We start from the raw sequence: 13095 nt of genomic DNA, 5'->3' as shown, positions 1-13095 counted from the left end.
TAAACTACTTTCTCTTATCTTGGGAGAAAAATTTCAGTCATATTAGATATCAAAACATTTTCAGGGCACACGTGCAAGATAATATGTAAATAACACCAGTGAGACATTTAGTTTCATTCTATAGATTTTGGCTACAGGAATTGCCCATTCCATGGTTCAAGAAAATTGCTATTAGTAGAGCTTTCACATACTGAAACCTGTTTTTCTACTGACTTTCATAATGAAATTAGAGATGTTTCTGTAAAGTTATATAATGAAATTATAATAAAATGATACATTTTTAAATTATAATTTTTTAAAAGAATACAAAAGTAGTTTGGAGTTTTTAATACATTTTTTTCTTTGTGAGACAGGGTCTCACTCTGTTACCCAGGTGAACATGGCTCACTGCAGCCTCCACCTCCCTGAGCTCAAGTGATCCTCCTACCTCAGCCTCCAGAGTAGCAGGGACTACAGGCACATGCCACCACGTCCAGCTAATTTTTGTATTTTTTTGTAGAGATGATGTTTCATCATGTTGCCCAGGCTGGTTTCAAACACCTGGGCTCAACCAATCCGCCCACCTCAGCCTCTCAGTGTGCTGGGATTACTGGTATGAGCCACCGTAACTGGCCAAATACACATTTTTAATTACAAAGAAATACATGTTTGTTGTAGAAAAGATGTGGCTAAACAAAAAGAAGAAAATTCTTAAATTCACGGTGTTAATACTTTGTTGTATGCCTCCTAGACTTTTTTTTTTATAGACACATTTGTTTTTATTCATTTTTCATTTTATAGAGATAGGGGTCTCACCATGTTGCCCACACTGGTCTTGAACTCCTGGGCTCAGGCAGTCCTCCCACCTTGGCCTCCCAAAGTGCTAGGATTACAGGCATTAGCCACCTCACCTGGCCCACCCAGATTTATTTAACAAACATTCATACAGTACTTAATATTTGCTAGGCACTATTCTAAACCCTTTACAAATAACTCATTTAGTCTTTTAAGTCATTTTTTCCTTGTAGTGACCCTATGAGCTAGATACCATTAGTAATCCTATTTTAAAGGAACTGAGGCTAAGTTTACACAATAAATGCAGACCTGGATTTGAACTCAGCCAGTAATTGGTAGAACTAATATTCAAATTCAGGCTCTTTAGCCATCCTATCAGGATTGGCTGGGATAAACTATGATAACAAAATCTCTGTGTCTTTACCCAAGAAGGATGTATTTTTCATTCATACCACATATCTGTCCAAATTGCTATGACTACTTCACATTACCATCATAACCATGACTTAGCCTGACTGGTTAGCCTCTACTGGGAACATAGCTGGTCTCCTGGCAAGGGAAAAATTGGCATGGCAAACTACCAGCTAGTTATTGAAGATTCAGCTCAGATGTGATACACATTACTTCCCTTATTTTGTTGTCTAAAATGAGTTATATAGTGCCTCCTGATATTAATAGGGTGGGAATATATAGCTTTATATAATAATATAACATGCCACCCACAATGTAGTTGAAGGAAGAAAGGGAAGGAGAGATGAGGGGAAAAGACAAAAGTAAAAGACCATCGTATATTCCAGTTTGGAAATAGAGTTCTTACATGCCATTGATTTGGTGTAGGGCATTCTCTCTAATCCATCAAAGAGAAGGAAGGCATGTGCTATAGGCATTTCCAGCTATGGTTTTCCCCACCTTATCAGCAGAAGATATGTTCCAAGATCTCTAATAGATGCCTGAATCCTTGAATGGTACTGAACCCTATATATACTGTGTTTCAGTCTGATAACCAAGATGGCTACTAAGTGGCATGGTTAGCTTATGTAGTGTGGATACACTGGACAAAGGGGTGATTCAAGTCCTGGGCTGGACGGAATGGGACAGCACAAGATTTCATCACTCAGAAGCATGAAATTTAAAACTTATGAATTATTTATTTCTGGAATTTTCCAATTAATATTTTCAAACCACAGGTAACTGAAATGGTGGAAAGTGAAACCATGATTGAGAGGGAATTAACTATATTGTTTTGTGAACTTTCACACTTACCTTTAGAAGGTTGGAGAAACATTAAATGGAGTTTCAAATTTGCAAAGTCCATTTCTGACTCATGTATTAAAGTATTTGACCTATAGTACCAAATATTCCGTTAAGAAGGTACAAGTTTACACTCCTACGAGGAATATATGAGTGTTTATTTCCCTAAACCCTTCATCGATACAGGCATTATCAGATATCTCTTTAAATATTGGCCAATTTAGTGGGCAAAGAATGCTATCTTGTATAAAAGTATATGATTGCATACTTTTTCATGTTTTTGCACAATTTATAATCTGAGTTTTCTAGGCAATTATTAATTAATTTATTTAATCAACACATTTATTGAACTTTGAGCCTAGGCATTGCATTTATGTTTCTTACTCATTTTTTACCTGGTACTTTCATCTTTCACATAAATTAATAAAAGTTTACGTGTGGATTAAAGACTTTTTATTACATTATCTTTTTCTGAGTTGGCCTTTATGGAGGAAGGTGTTGTTTTTTTTTAGTTTGCTATTGTAAAGTTTAAAATATATGTCACTTTCTTGTGGTTTCTCAGAAAAAATTCCCCCCCAATTAAAAAATATCTGTATTTTTGAAATTCTAATTCTTTAATAGTTTTAGTTGTTACATTTAAATCTTTAAACTACCAATAATTTCTTCTGGTTGGTAGTTTGAGGTGGAAATCTAATATTCCTTTTGATGTTAGTTACTTTTCAAAATACCATTGTAAAAAAGCCAGATTTGTATCAGATTGATTTGAAGTGCCAGTGCCTTTATTACGTATTAAGTACACCAGGGACTTTCTTCACTTGCATTCTGTTCTTTTATTATTATTATTATTTTAATACTGTAAGTTCTAGGATACATGTGCAGAACGTGCAGGTTACATAGGTATACATGTGCCATGATGGTTTTCTGCACCTATCAACCTATCATCTACATTAGGTATTTTTCCTAATACTATCCCTCCCCTCGCCCCCAACCGCCAAACAGGCCCTGGTGTGTGATGTTCCCCTCTCATGTCCATGTGTTCTCATTGTTCAACTTCCACTTATGAGTGAGAACATGCAGTGTTTGGTTTTCTGTTCCTGTGTTAGTTTGCTGAGAATGATGGTCTCCAGCTTCATCCACGTCCCTGCAAAGGACATGAACTCATTCCTTTTTATGGCTGCATAGTATTCCATGGTGTATATATGTCCAATTTCTTTATCCAGTCTATCATTGATGGACTTTTGGGTTGGTTCCAAGTCTTTGCTATTGTGAATAGTGCTGCAGCAAACATACATGTGCATGTGTCTTTGTAGCAGAATGATTTATAATCCTTTGGGTATATACCCAGTAATGGGATTGCTGGGTCAAATTGTATTTCTGGTTCTAGATTCTTGAGTAATTTGTGGTCCACAATGGTTGAACTAATTTACAATCCCAACAACAGTGTAAAAGTGTTCCTATTTCTCCACATCCTCTCCAGCATCTGTTGTTTCCTGACATTTTAATGATCACCATTCTAACTGGCAAGAGATGGTATCTCATTGTGGTTTTGATTTGCATTTCTCTAATGACCAGCGATGATGAGCTTTTTTTCCATATGTGTGTTGGCCACATAAATGTCTTCTTTTGAGAAGTGTCTGTTCATATTGTTTGCCCACTTTTTGATGAGGTTGTTTATTTTTTTCTTGTAACTTTGTTTAAGTTCCTTGTAGATTCTACCTATTAGCCCTTTGTCAGATGGATAGATTGCAAAAATTTTCTTCCATTCTATAGGTTCCCTGTTCACTCTGACAATAGTATCTTTTGCTGTACAGAAGCTCTTTAGTTTATTTAGATCCCATTTGTCAATTTTGGCTTTTGTTGCCATTGGTGTTGCTATTTTAGTCATGAAGTCTTTGCCCATGCCTGTGTCATAAATGGTATTGCCTAGGTTTTCTTCTAGGGTTTTTATGGTTTTAGGTCTTACATTTAAATCTTTAATCCATCTTGAGTTAATTTTTGTATAAGATGTAAGGAAGGGGTCCAGTTTCAGTTTTCTGTATATGGCTAGCCAGTTTTCCCAACAACATTTATTAAATAGGGAATTATTTTCCCATTGCTTGCTTTTGTTAGGTTTGTCAAATATAAGATGGTTGTAGATGTGTGATGTTGTGTCTGAGGCCTCTGTTCTATTCCATTGGTCTATATATCTGTTTTGATACCAGTACCGTGCTGTTTTGGTTACTGTAGGCTTGTAGTATATTTTGAAGTCAGGTAGCGTGATACCTCCAGCTTTGTTCTTTTTGCTTAGGATTGTCTTGGCTATATAGGCTCTTTTTTGGTTCCATATGAAATTTAAAGTGGTTTTTTCTAATTCTGTGAAGAAAGTCAATGGTAGCTTGATGTTGATAGCACTGAATCTATAAATTACTTTGGGCAGTATGGCCATTTTCACGATATTGATTCTTCCTATCCATGAGCATGGAATGTTTTTCCATTTGTTTGTGTCTTCTCTTATTTACTTGAGCAGTGGTTTGTAGTTCTCCCTGAAGAGGTCCTTCACATCCCTTGTAAGTTGGATTCCTAGGTATTTTATTCTCTTAGTAGCAATTGTGAGTGGGTATTGACTCGTGATTTGGTTCTCTGTCCATTATTGGTGTATAGGAATGCTTGTGATTTCTGCACATTGATTTTGTATCCTACTACTTTGCTGAAGTTGCTTATCTGCTTAAGGAGTTTTGGGGCTGAGACGATGGGATTTTCTAAATATACAATGATGTCATCTGCAAATAGAGACAATTTGACTTCCTCTCTTCCTATTTGAATACATTTCTTTCTCTTGCCTGATTGCCCTGGCCAGAACTTCCAATATTATGTTGAATAGGAGTGGCAAGAGAGGACATCCTTGTCTTGTTCCAGTTTTCAAAGGGAATGCTTCCAGCTTTTGCCTATTCAGTATTATATTGGCTGTGGGTTTGTCATAAATAGCTCTTACTGTTTTGATATATGTTCCATCAATACCTAGTTTATTGAGTGTCCTTAGCCTGAAGGGGTGTTGTTGTATTGAAGGGCTTTTCTGCATCTATTGAGATAATCATGTGGTTTTTGTCATTGGTTCTGTTTATGTGATGGATTACATTTATTGATTTGTGTATGTTGGACCAGCCTTGCATCCCAGGGATAGAGCCGACTTAATCATGGTGGGTAAGCTAAATTTTTAATGTGCTGCTGGATTCGGTGTGCCAGTATTTTATTGAGGATTTTCATATCAATGTTCATCAAGGATATTGGCCTGAAATATTCTTTTTTTGTTGTGTCTCTGCCAGGCTCTGGTATCAGGATTATGCTGGCCTCATAAAATAAGTTATGGAGAAGTCCCTCTTTTTCTATTGTTGGAATAGTTTCAGAAGGAATGGTACCAGCTCCTCTTTGTACCTTTGGTAGAATTCAGCTGTGAATCTGCCTGGACCTGGGCTTTTTTTGGTTGGTAGGCTATTAATTACTGCCTCAATTTCAGAACTTATTACTGGTCTATTCAAGGATTCAACTTCTTCCTGGTTTAGTCTGGGGAGAGTGTATGTGTTCAGGAATTTATCCATTTCTTGTAGATTTTCCAGTTTATTTGCATAGAGGTGTTTATAGTATTCTCTGATGGTAGTTTGTATTTCTGTGGGATCAGTGGTGATATCCTCTTTATCATTTTTTATTGTGTCTATTTGATTCTTCTCTCTTTTCTTCTTTATTCGTCTGGCTAGCAGTCTATCTATTTTGTTAATCTTTTTAAAAAACCAGCTCCTGGATTCATTGATTTTTTTGAAGGGTTTTTTGTGTCTCTATTTCCTTCAGTTCTGCTCTGATCTTAGTTATTTCTTGTCTTCTGCTAGCTTTTGAATGTGTTTGCTCTTGCATCTCTAATTCTTTTAATTTTGATGTTAGGGTGTCGATTTTAGATCTTTCCCGCTTTCTCTTGTGGGCATTTAGTGCTATAAATTTCCCTCTACACACTGCTTTAGCTGTGTCCCAGAGATTCTAGTACATTGTGTCTTTGTTCTCAGTGGTTTCAAAGAACTTATTTATTTCAGCCTTAATTTTATTATGTACCCAGTAGTCATTCAGGAGCAGTTTGTTCAGTTTCCATGTAGTTGTGCTATTTTGAGTGAGTTTCTTAATCCTGAGTTCTAATTCGATTGCGCTGTGGTCTGAGAGACTATTTGTTATGATTTCTATTCCTTTACATTTGCTGAGAAGCATTTTCCTTCCAATTACATGATCAATTTTAGAATAAGTGCTATGTGTTGTTGAGAAGAATGTATATTCTGTTGATTTGGGGTGGAGGGTTCTGTAGATGTCTATTAGTTCCACTTGGTCCAGACCTGAGTTAAAGCCCTGAATATCCTTGTTAATTTTCTGTCTCATTGATCTGGCTAATATTGGTAGCAGAGTGTTAAAGTCTCCAACTATTATTGTGGGAGTCTAATATAGTGTGTCTCCCACTATTATTATGGGAGTCTCAGTCTCTTTGTAGGTCTCTAAGAACTTGCTTTATGAATCTGGGGTGCACCTGTATTGGGTGCATATATGTTTAGGATAGTTAGCTCTTCCTTTTGCATTGATTCCTTTACCGTTATGTAATACCCTTCTTTGTCTTTTTTAATTTTTATCGGTTTAAAGTCTGTTTATCAGAGACGAGGATTGCACCCCAGGCTTTTTTTTTTTTTTTTTTTTTTTTTTGCTTTCCATTTCCTTGGTAAATATACCTCCATCCCTTTATTTTGAGCCTATGTGTGTCTTTGCACGTGAGATGGGTCTCCTGAATACAGCACACCAATGGTTCTTGACTCTTTATCCAATTTGCCAGTCTGTGACTTTTAATTGGGGCATTTAGCCCATTTACATTTAAGGTTAATACTGGTTTTTTTGTTTGTTTCTTTTGTTTTATTTTTTGAGACAGAGTCTCACTCTGTCATAAAGCTGGAGTGCAGTGGTACAATCTCAACTCCCTCTGCTTCCCAGGTTCAAGCAATTCTCCTGCCTCAGCCTCCCAAGAAGCTGGGACTACAGGCACGTGCCACCATGCCCAGCTAATTTTTTTGTATTTTTAGTAGAGATGGGGTTTCACCACGTTGGCCAGGATGATCTCAGTTTCTTGACCTCATGATCCATCTGCCTCAGCCTCCCAAAGTGCTGGGATTACAGGCGTGAGCCACCGCTCCTGGCCAAAGGTTAATATTGTTATGTGAGAATTTGATCCTGTCATCATGATGCTAGCTGGTTAGTTTGCACATTAATTGATGCAGTTTCTTCATTGTCATTGGTCTTTATATTTTGGTATGTTTTTGCAGTGGCTAGTACCAGTTTTCCTTTCCATATTTAGTGCTTCCTTCAGGTGCTCTTTTAAGGTAGGCCTGGTGGTGATAAAATACCTCAGCAATTGCTTGTCTGTAAAGGATTTTATTTCTCCTTATGAAGCTTAGTTTGGCTGGACATGAAATTCTGGATTGAAAATTCTTTTATTTAAGAATGTTGAATGTTGGCCCCCACTCTCTTCTGGCTTGTAGGGTTTCTGCAGAGAGATCAGCTGTTAGTCTGATGGGCTTCCCTTTGTAGGTGACCCAACCTTTATCTCTGGCTGCCCTTAACATTTTTCCCTTTGTTTCAACCTTCATGAATCTGATGATTATGTATCTTGGGGTTGCTCTTCTTGAGGAGTATCTTAGTGGTGTTCTCTGTATTTCTTGAGTTTGAAGGTTGGCCTGTCTTGCTAAGTTGAGGAAGTTCTCTGGGATAATATCCTGAAGTGTGTTTTCCAACTTGGTTCCATTCTCCCCCTTACTTTCAGGTACACCAGTCAAATGTAGGTTTGGTCTTTTCACATAGTCCCATATGTCTTAGAGGATTTGTTCATTCCTTTCATTCTTTTTTCTCTAATCTTGTCTTCACATTTTATTTCATTAAGTTGATCTTAAATCTCTGATATCCTTTCTTCTTCTTGATCGATTCAGCTATTGATACTTTTGTACGCTTCACGAAGTTCTTGTGCTGTGTTTTTCAGCTCCATCAGGTCATTTATGTTCTTCTCTAAACTGGTAATTCTAGTTAGCAATTCCTCTAACGTTTTTTCAAGGTTCTTAGCTTCCTTGCATCTGACTAGAACATGCTTCGTTAGCTCAGAAGAGTTCGTTATTACCCACCTTCTGAAGCCTACTTCTGTTAATTCGTCAAACTCATCCTCTGTCCAGTTTTGTTCCCTTGCTGGGAGGAGTTGTGATCCTTTGGAGGAGAAGAGGCATGCTGGTTTTTCCTCATCTTCATGGATTTATCTACCTTTGGTCTTTGATTCTGAGGACCTTTGGATGGGGTTTTTGTGTGGGTGTCCTTTTTGTTGATGTTGATGTTACTGCTTTCTGTTTGTTAGTTTTCCTTCTAACTGTTAGGTCCATCTGCTGGAGTTTTCTGGAGGTCCTCTCCAGACCCTGTTTGCCTGGGTATCACCAGTGGAGGCTACAGAACAGCAAAGATTGCTCCCTTCTCCTTCCTCTGGAAGCTTCCTCCCAGAGGGGCACCCACCAGATGCCAGCTGAAGCTCTCCTGTATAAGGTGTCTGTTGACCCCTGCTGGGAAGTGTCTCCTAGTGAGGAGGCACAAGGGTCGGTGACCCACTTGAGGAGTCAGTCTGTCCCTTAGCAGAGCTCAAGCACTGTGCTGGGAGATCTGCTGCTCTCTTCAGAGCCAGCAGGCAGGAACATTTAAGTCTGATGAAGCTATGCCCACAGCTGCCCCTTCCCCCAAGTGCTCTGTCCCAGGGAGATAGGAGTTTTATCTATAAGCCCCTGACTAGAGCTTCTCTCTTTCTTTCAGAGATGCCCTCCCCAGAGAGGAGGAATCTAGAGAAGCAGTCTGGCTACAGTGGCTTTGCTGCACTGTGGTGGGCTCTGCTCAGTCTAACCTTCCCTGAGGCTTTGTTTACATTGTGAGGGGAAAACCACGTACTCAGGCCTCAGTAATGATGGACGCCCCTCCCCCATCCAAGCTTGAGTGTTCCAGGTCAACTTCAGACTGCTGTGCTGGCAGCGAGAATTTCCAGCCAGTGGATCTTAGCTTGCTTGGCTCTGTGGGGATGGGACCCACTGAGCAAGACCACTCAGCTCCCTGGCTTCTGTCCCCTTTCCAGGGGAGTGAATGGTTCTGTCTTGCTGGGGTTCTAGGTGCCACTGGGGTATGAAAAAAAAAACTGTAGCTAGCTCAGTGTCTGCCCAAACAGCCACCCAGTTTTGTGCTTGAAACCCAGAGCACTGGTGGTATAGGCACCTGAGGGAATCTCCTGGTGTGTGGGTTGCAAAAACCATGGGAAAATCATCATATCTGGGCTGGAATGCACCGTCCCTCACAGCACAGTCCCTCACAGCTTCCCTTAACAAGAGGAGTTCCCCAACCCCTTGTGCTTCCTGGGTGAGGCGACACCCCACCCTGCTTTTGCTCGCCCTCCATGGGCTGCACCTACCATCTAACCAGTCCCAGTGAGATGAACGGGTACCTCAGCTGGAAATGCAGAAATTACCTGCCTTCTTCATTGATCTCGCTGGGAGCTGCAGACTGGAGCTGTATGTATTCAGCCATCTTGCTGGTGTTTCCCACAGTCTGTTCTTATACCAGAACCACACTCACTCAATTATTGCAGCTTTCTATTAAATTTTTACATCCAGTGGGCTGTTTTCTGTTTGGTAATCATGTTAAGGGTTTTTGAACTGAGATACATAGAAGGTATGAGCTCTCCTGAAATTGTACCAAGTTTTTCAAAAATACAGATGTATGGATTTTCCTGAAGAGATGGACCATAATTTTAATTAGATTCCTAAAATGATCCATGACCCAAAACATTAAATATCACTAACCTAAAGGAAGCAAAAACATTATAATATAATTCAATGTTCTGCAGTAAGAACTTAGCCAAATATTAAAATATTTTCTACCAATATTTACACAAAAAGTTATGTGCTTTTGTAAAACTCCTTTTTCATAGCACTATAGGAAAGCAAGGTTTTGTTCATTTGCTTTCGGTTTTTTGTTTGTTTGCTTGCTTTTAGACATGGTTTATCTGATCTCAATAACAACAGTATAAAATCAAACAAGAAAACAAAATTCAGCAGCAAACAGAAGAGTATATTTAGTGGATGACTCATCTAAAAAGTCTCGAAAATTTCCAGTGAGTCAGATATTGTGTTAGTTGCTGTCACATACAAGAAGAAGCCTTTCCGTCCAACAAAAGTGTTCTCTCCCAGTTACTCTCTATTTCCTCACAATACATTTGTGTATATATTTATTTTGTCTTCCTCACTAGAATGTAAGCTCCAAGCAGTCCATTTTATCCACCATTATACTCTCAGTACTTAATTCGGTGTCAGGTACATGGTAGGAATTCAATAAATACAGAATGAGTAATATATTTTAATCTCTTTCATGTGGGGAATTCTGTTGCTTTGGTTTGTATTGTTTTATTTTGCTTAATGTCCTTAAAATAGACTGAGCAAATCAAATGCTAAAGAACATAAAGGAGTAACAGTTACTGCCTTATGTCATCTGAATAGTTTTTATAAAGAGGATGCTGGTCAATTATATTCCCTGTCCATGAAGAAAAAAGCAAAAGGGCTTTTTTGAGTGAGTTTATGCCGAAGTGAAGAGAGAAGTTTCTCAAAAAATGTTAGTTTGATATTTACCATCATAAATCTGGCCCAGCATAGAGCATGTCTCAAACTAGGTGCTTAATAAATATCTGTTGAATGAGTGATACTGAATGACCATCAAGGGAATAAGACAGTGAAATGTGCAGTCTGTAGGGCATGCCACTTCTCTGTCACTAGTACATCTTTAATAAGAAAAGGGAGGTTAAGGTGATTCCAAGATGGCCGAATAGGAACAGCTGCAGTCTACAGCTCCCAGCCTGAGCGATGCAGAAGACAAATGATCTCTGCATTTCCAACTGAGGTACCAGGTTCATCTCACTGGTGATTGTCAGACAGTGGGTGCAGGCCAGTGGGTGCAGCACACCAAGTGTGAGCCGAAGCAGGGCGAGGCATCGCCTCACCCGGGAAGTGAAAGGGGTCAGGGAATTCCCTTTCCTAGACAAGGAAACGGATGACAGACTGCACCTGGAAAATCGGGACACTCCCACCCTAATAATGCGCTTTTCCAACGGTCTTAGCAAATGGCACACCAGGAGATTATATCCCGCGCCTGGCTCAGACAGTCCTACGCCCACGGAGCCTCGCTCATTGCTAGCACAGCAGTCTGAGGTCAAACTGGAAGGTGGCAGCAAGGCTGGGGGAGGGGTGCCCGCCATTGCTGAGGCTTGAGTAGGTAAAGAAAGAGTCCTGGGAGCTTGAACTGGGTGAAGCCCACCGCAGCTCAAGGACACCTGCCTGCCTCTATAGACTCCACCTCTGGGGGCAGGGCATAGCCAAACAAAATGCAGCAGAAACCTCTGCAGACTTAAATATCCCTGTCTGGCAGCTTTGAAGAGAGTAGTGGTTCTCCCAGCACACAGCTTGAGATCTGAGAACGGACAGACTGCCTCCTCAAGTGGGTCCCTGAACCCCGAGTAGCCTAACTGGGAGACACCCCCCAGTAGGGGCAGACATCTCACACGGCCGGGTACCCCTCTGAGACAAAAATTCCAGAGGAACGATCAGGCAGCAACAGTTGCTGTTCACCAATATTCACTGTTCTGCAGCCTCCGCTGCTGATACCCAGGCAAACAGGGTCTGGAGTGGACCTCCAGCAAACTCCAACAGACCTGCAGCTGAGGGCCCTGACTGTTAGAAGGAAAACTAACAAACAGAAAGAAAATCCACACCAAAACCCCATCTGTACATCACCATCTTCAAAGACCAAAGGTAGATAAAACCACAAAGATGGGGAAAAAACAGAGCAGAAAAACTGAAAATTCTAAAAATCAGAGCGCCTCTCCTCCTCCAAAGGAATGCAGCCCCTCACCAGCAACGGAACAAAACTAGAAGGAAAATGACTTTGACGAGTTGAGAGAACAAGGTGTCAGATGATCAAACTTCTCTGAGCTAAAGGAGGAAGTTCGAACCCATGGCAAAGAAATTAAAAACCTTGAAAAAAGATTAGACGAATGGCTAACTAGAATAACCAATGCAGAGAAGTCCTTAAAGGACCTGATGGAGCTGAAAACCATGGCACGAGAACTACATGACAAAAGCACAAGCTTCAGTAGCTGATTTGATCAACTGGAAGAAAGGGTATCAGTGATTGAAGATCAAATGAACGAAATGAAGCGAGAAGAGAAGTTTAGAGAAAAAAGAATGAAAAGAAACAAACAAAGCCTCCAAGAAATATGAGACTATGTGAAAAGACCAGATCTACATCTGATTGGTGTACCTGAAAGTGACAGGGAGAATGGAACCAAGTTGGAAAACACTCTGCAGGATATTATCCAGGAGAACTTCCCCAATCTAGCAAGGCAGGCCAACATTCAAACTCAGGAAATACAGAGAACACCACAAAGATACTCCTCGAGAAGAGCAACTCCAAGACACATGACTGTCAGATTCACCAAAGTTGAAATGAAGGAAAAAATGTTAAGGGCAGCCACAGAGAAAGGTCGGGGTACCCACAAAGGGAAGCCCATCAGACTAGCAGCTGAACTCTTGGCAGAAATTCTACAAGCCAGAAGAGAGTGGGGGCCAATATTCAACATTCTTAAAGAAAAGAATTTTCAACCCAGAATTTCATATCCTGCCAAACTAAGCTTCATAAGTGAAGGAGAAATAAAATACTTTACAGACAAGCAAATGCTGAGAGATTTTGTCACTCCCAGGCCTGCCCTACAAGAGCTCCTGAAGGAAGCACTAAACATGGAAAGAAGGAACAACCGGTACTAGCCACTGCAAAAACATGCCAAATTGTAAAGACCATCGATGCTAGGAAGAAACCGCATCAGTCAATGAGGAAAATAACCAGCTAACATCATAATGACAGGATCAAATTCACACATAACAATATTAACCTTAATGTAAATGGGCTAAATGCTCCAATTAAAAGACACAGACTGGCAAATTGGATCAAGAGTCAAGA

At 39.9% G+C, this 13095-nt stretch overlaps 1 protein-coding gene across 1 annotated transcript in view; it reads left to right on the top strand.

The window, feature by feature from the left end:
- GSTCD (glutathione S-transferase C-terminal domain containing) overlaps positions 1-13095 on the top strand; it is a 166607-nt gene that overhangs the window by 139791 nt on the left and 13721 nt on the right. The gene's annotated exons all lie outside the window — the stretch shown is intronic.

Source organism: Hylobates moloch, unplaced genomic scaffold (genome assembly GCF_009828535.3).
Source record: "Hylobates moloch isolate HMO894 unplaced genomic scaffold, HMol_V3 SCAFFOLD_2, whole genome shotgun sequence".
NCBI lineage: Eukaryota > Metazoa > Chordata > Mammalia > Primates > Hylobatidae > Hylobates > Hylobates moloch.
The sequence above is the reverse complement of the archived record's forward strand: the minus strand, read 5'-3'. Positions and strand labels throughout refer to the sequence as shown.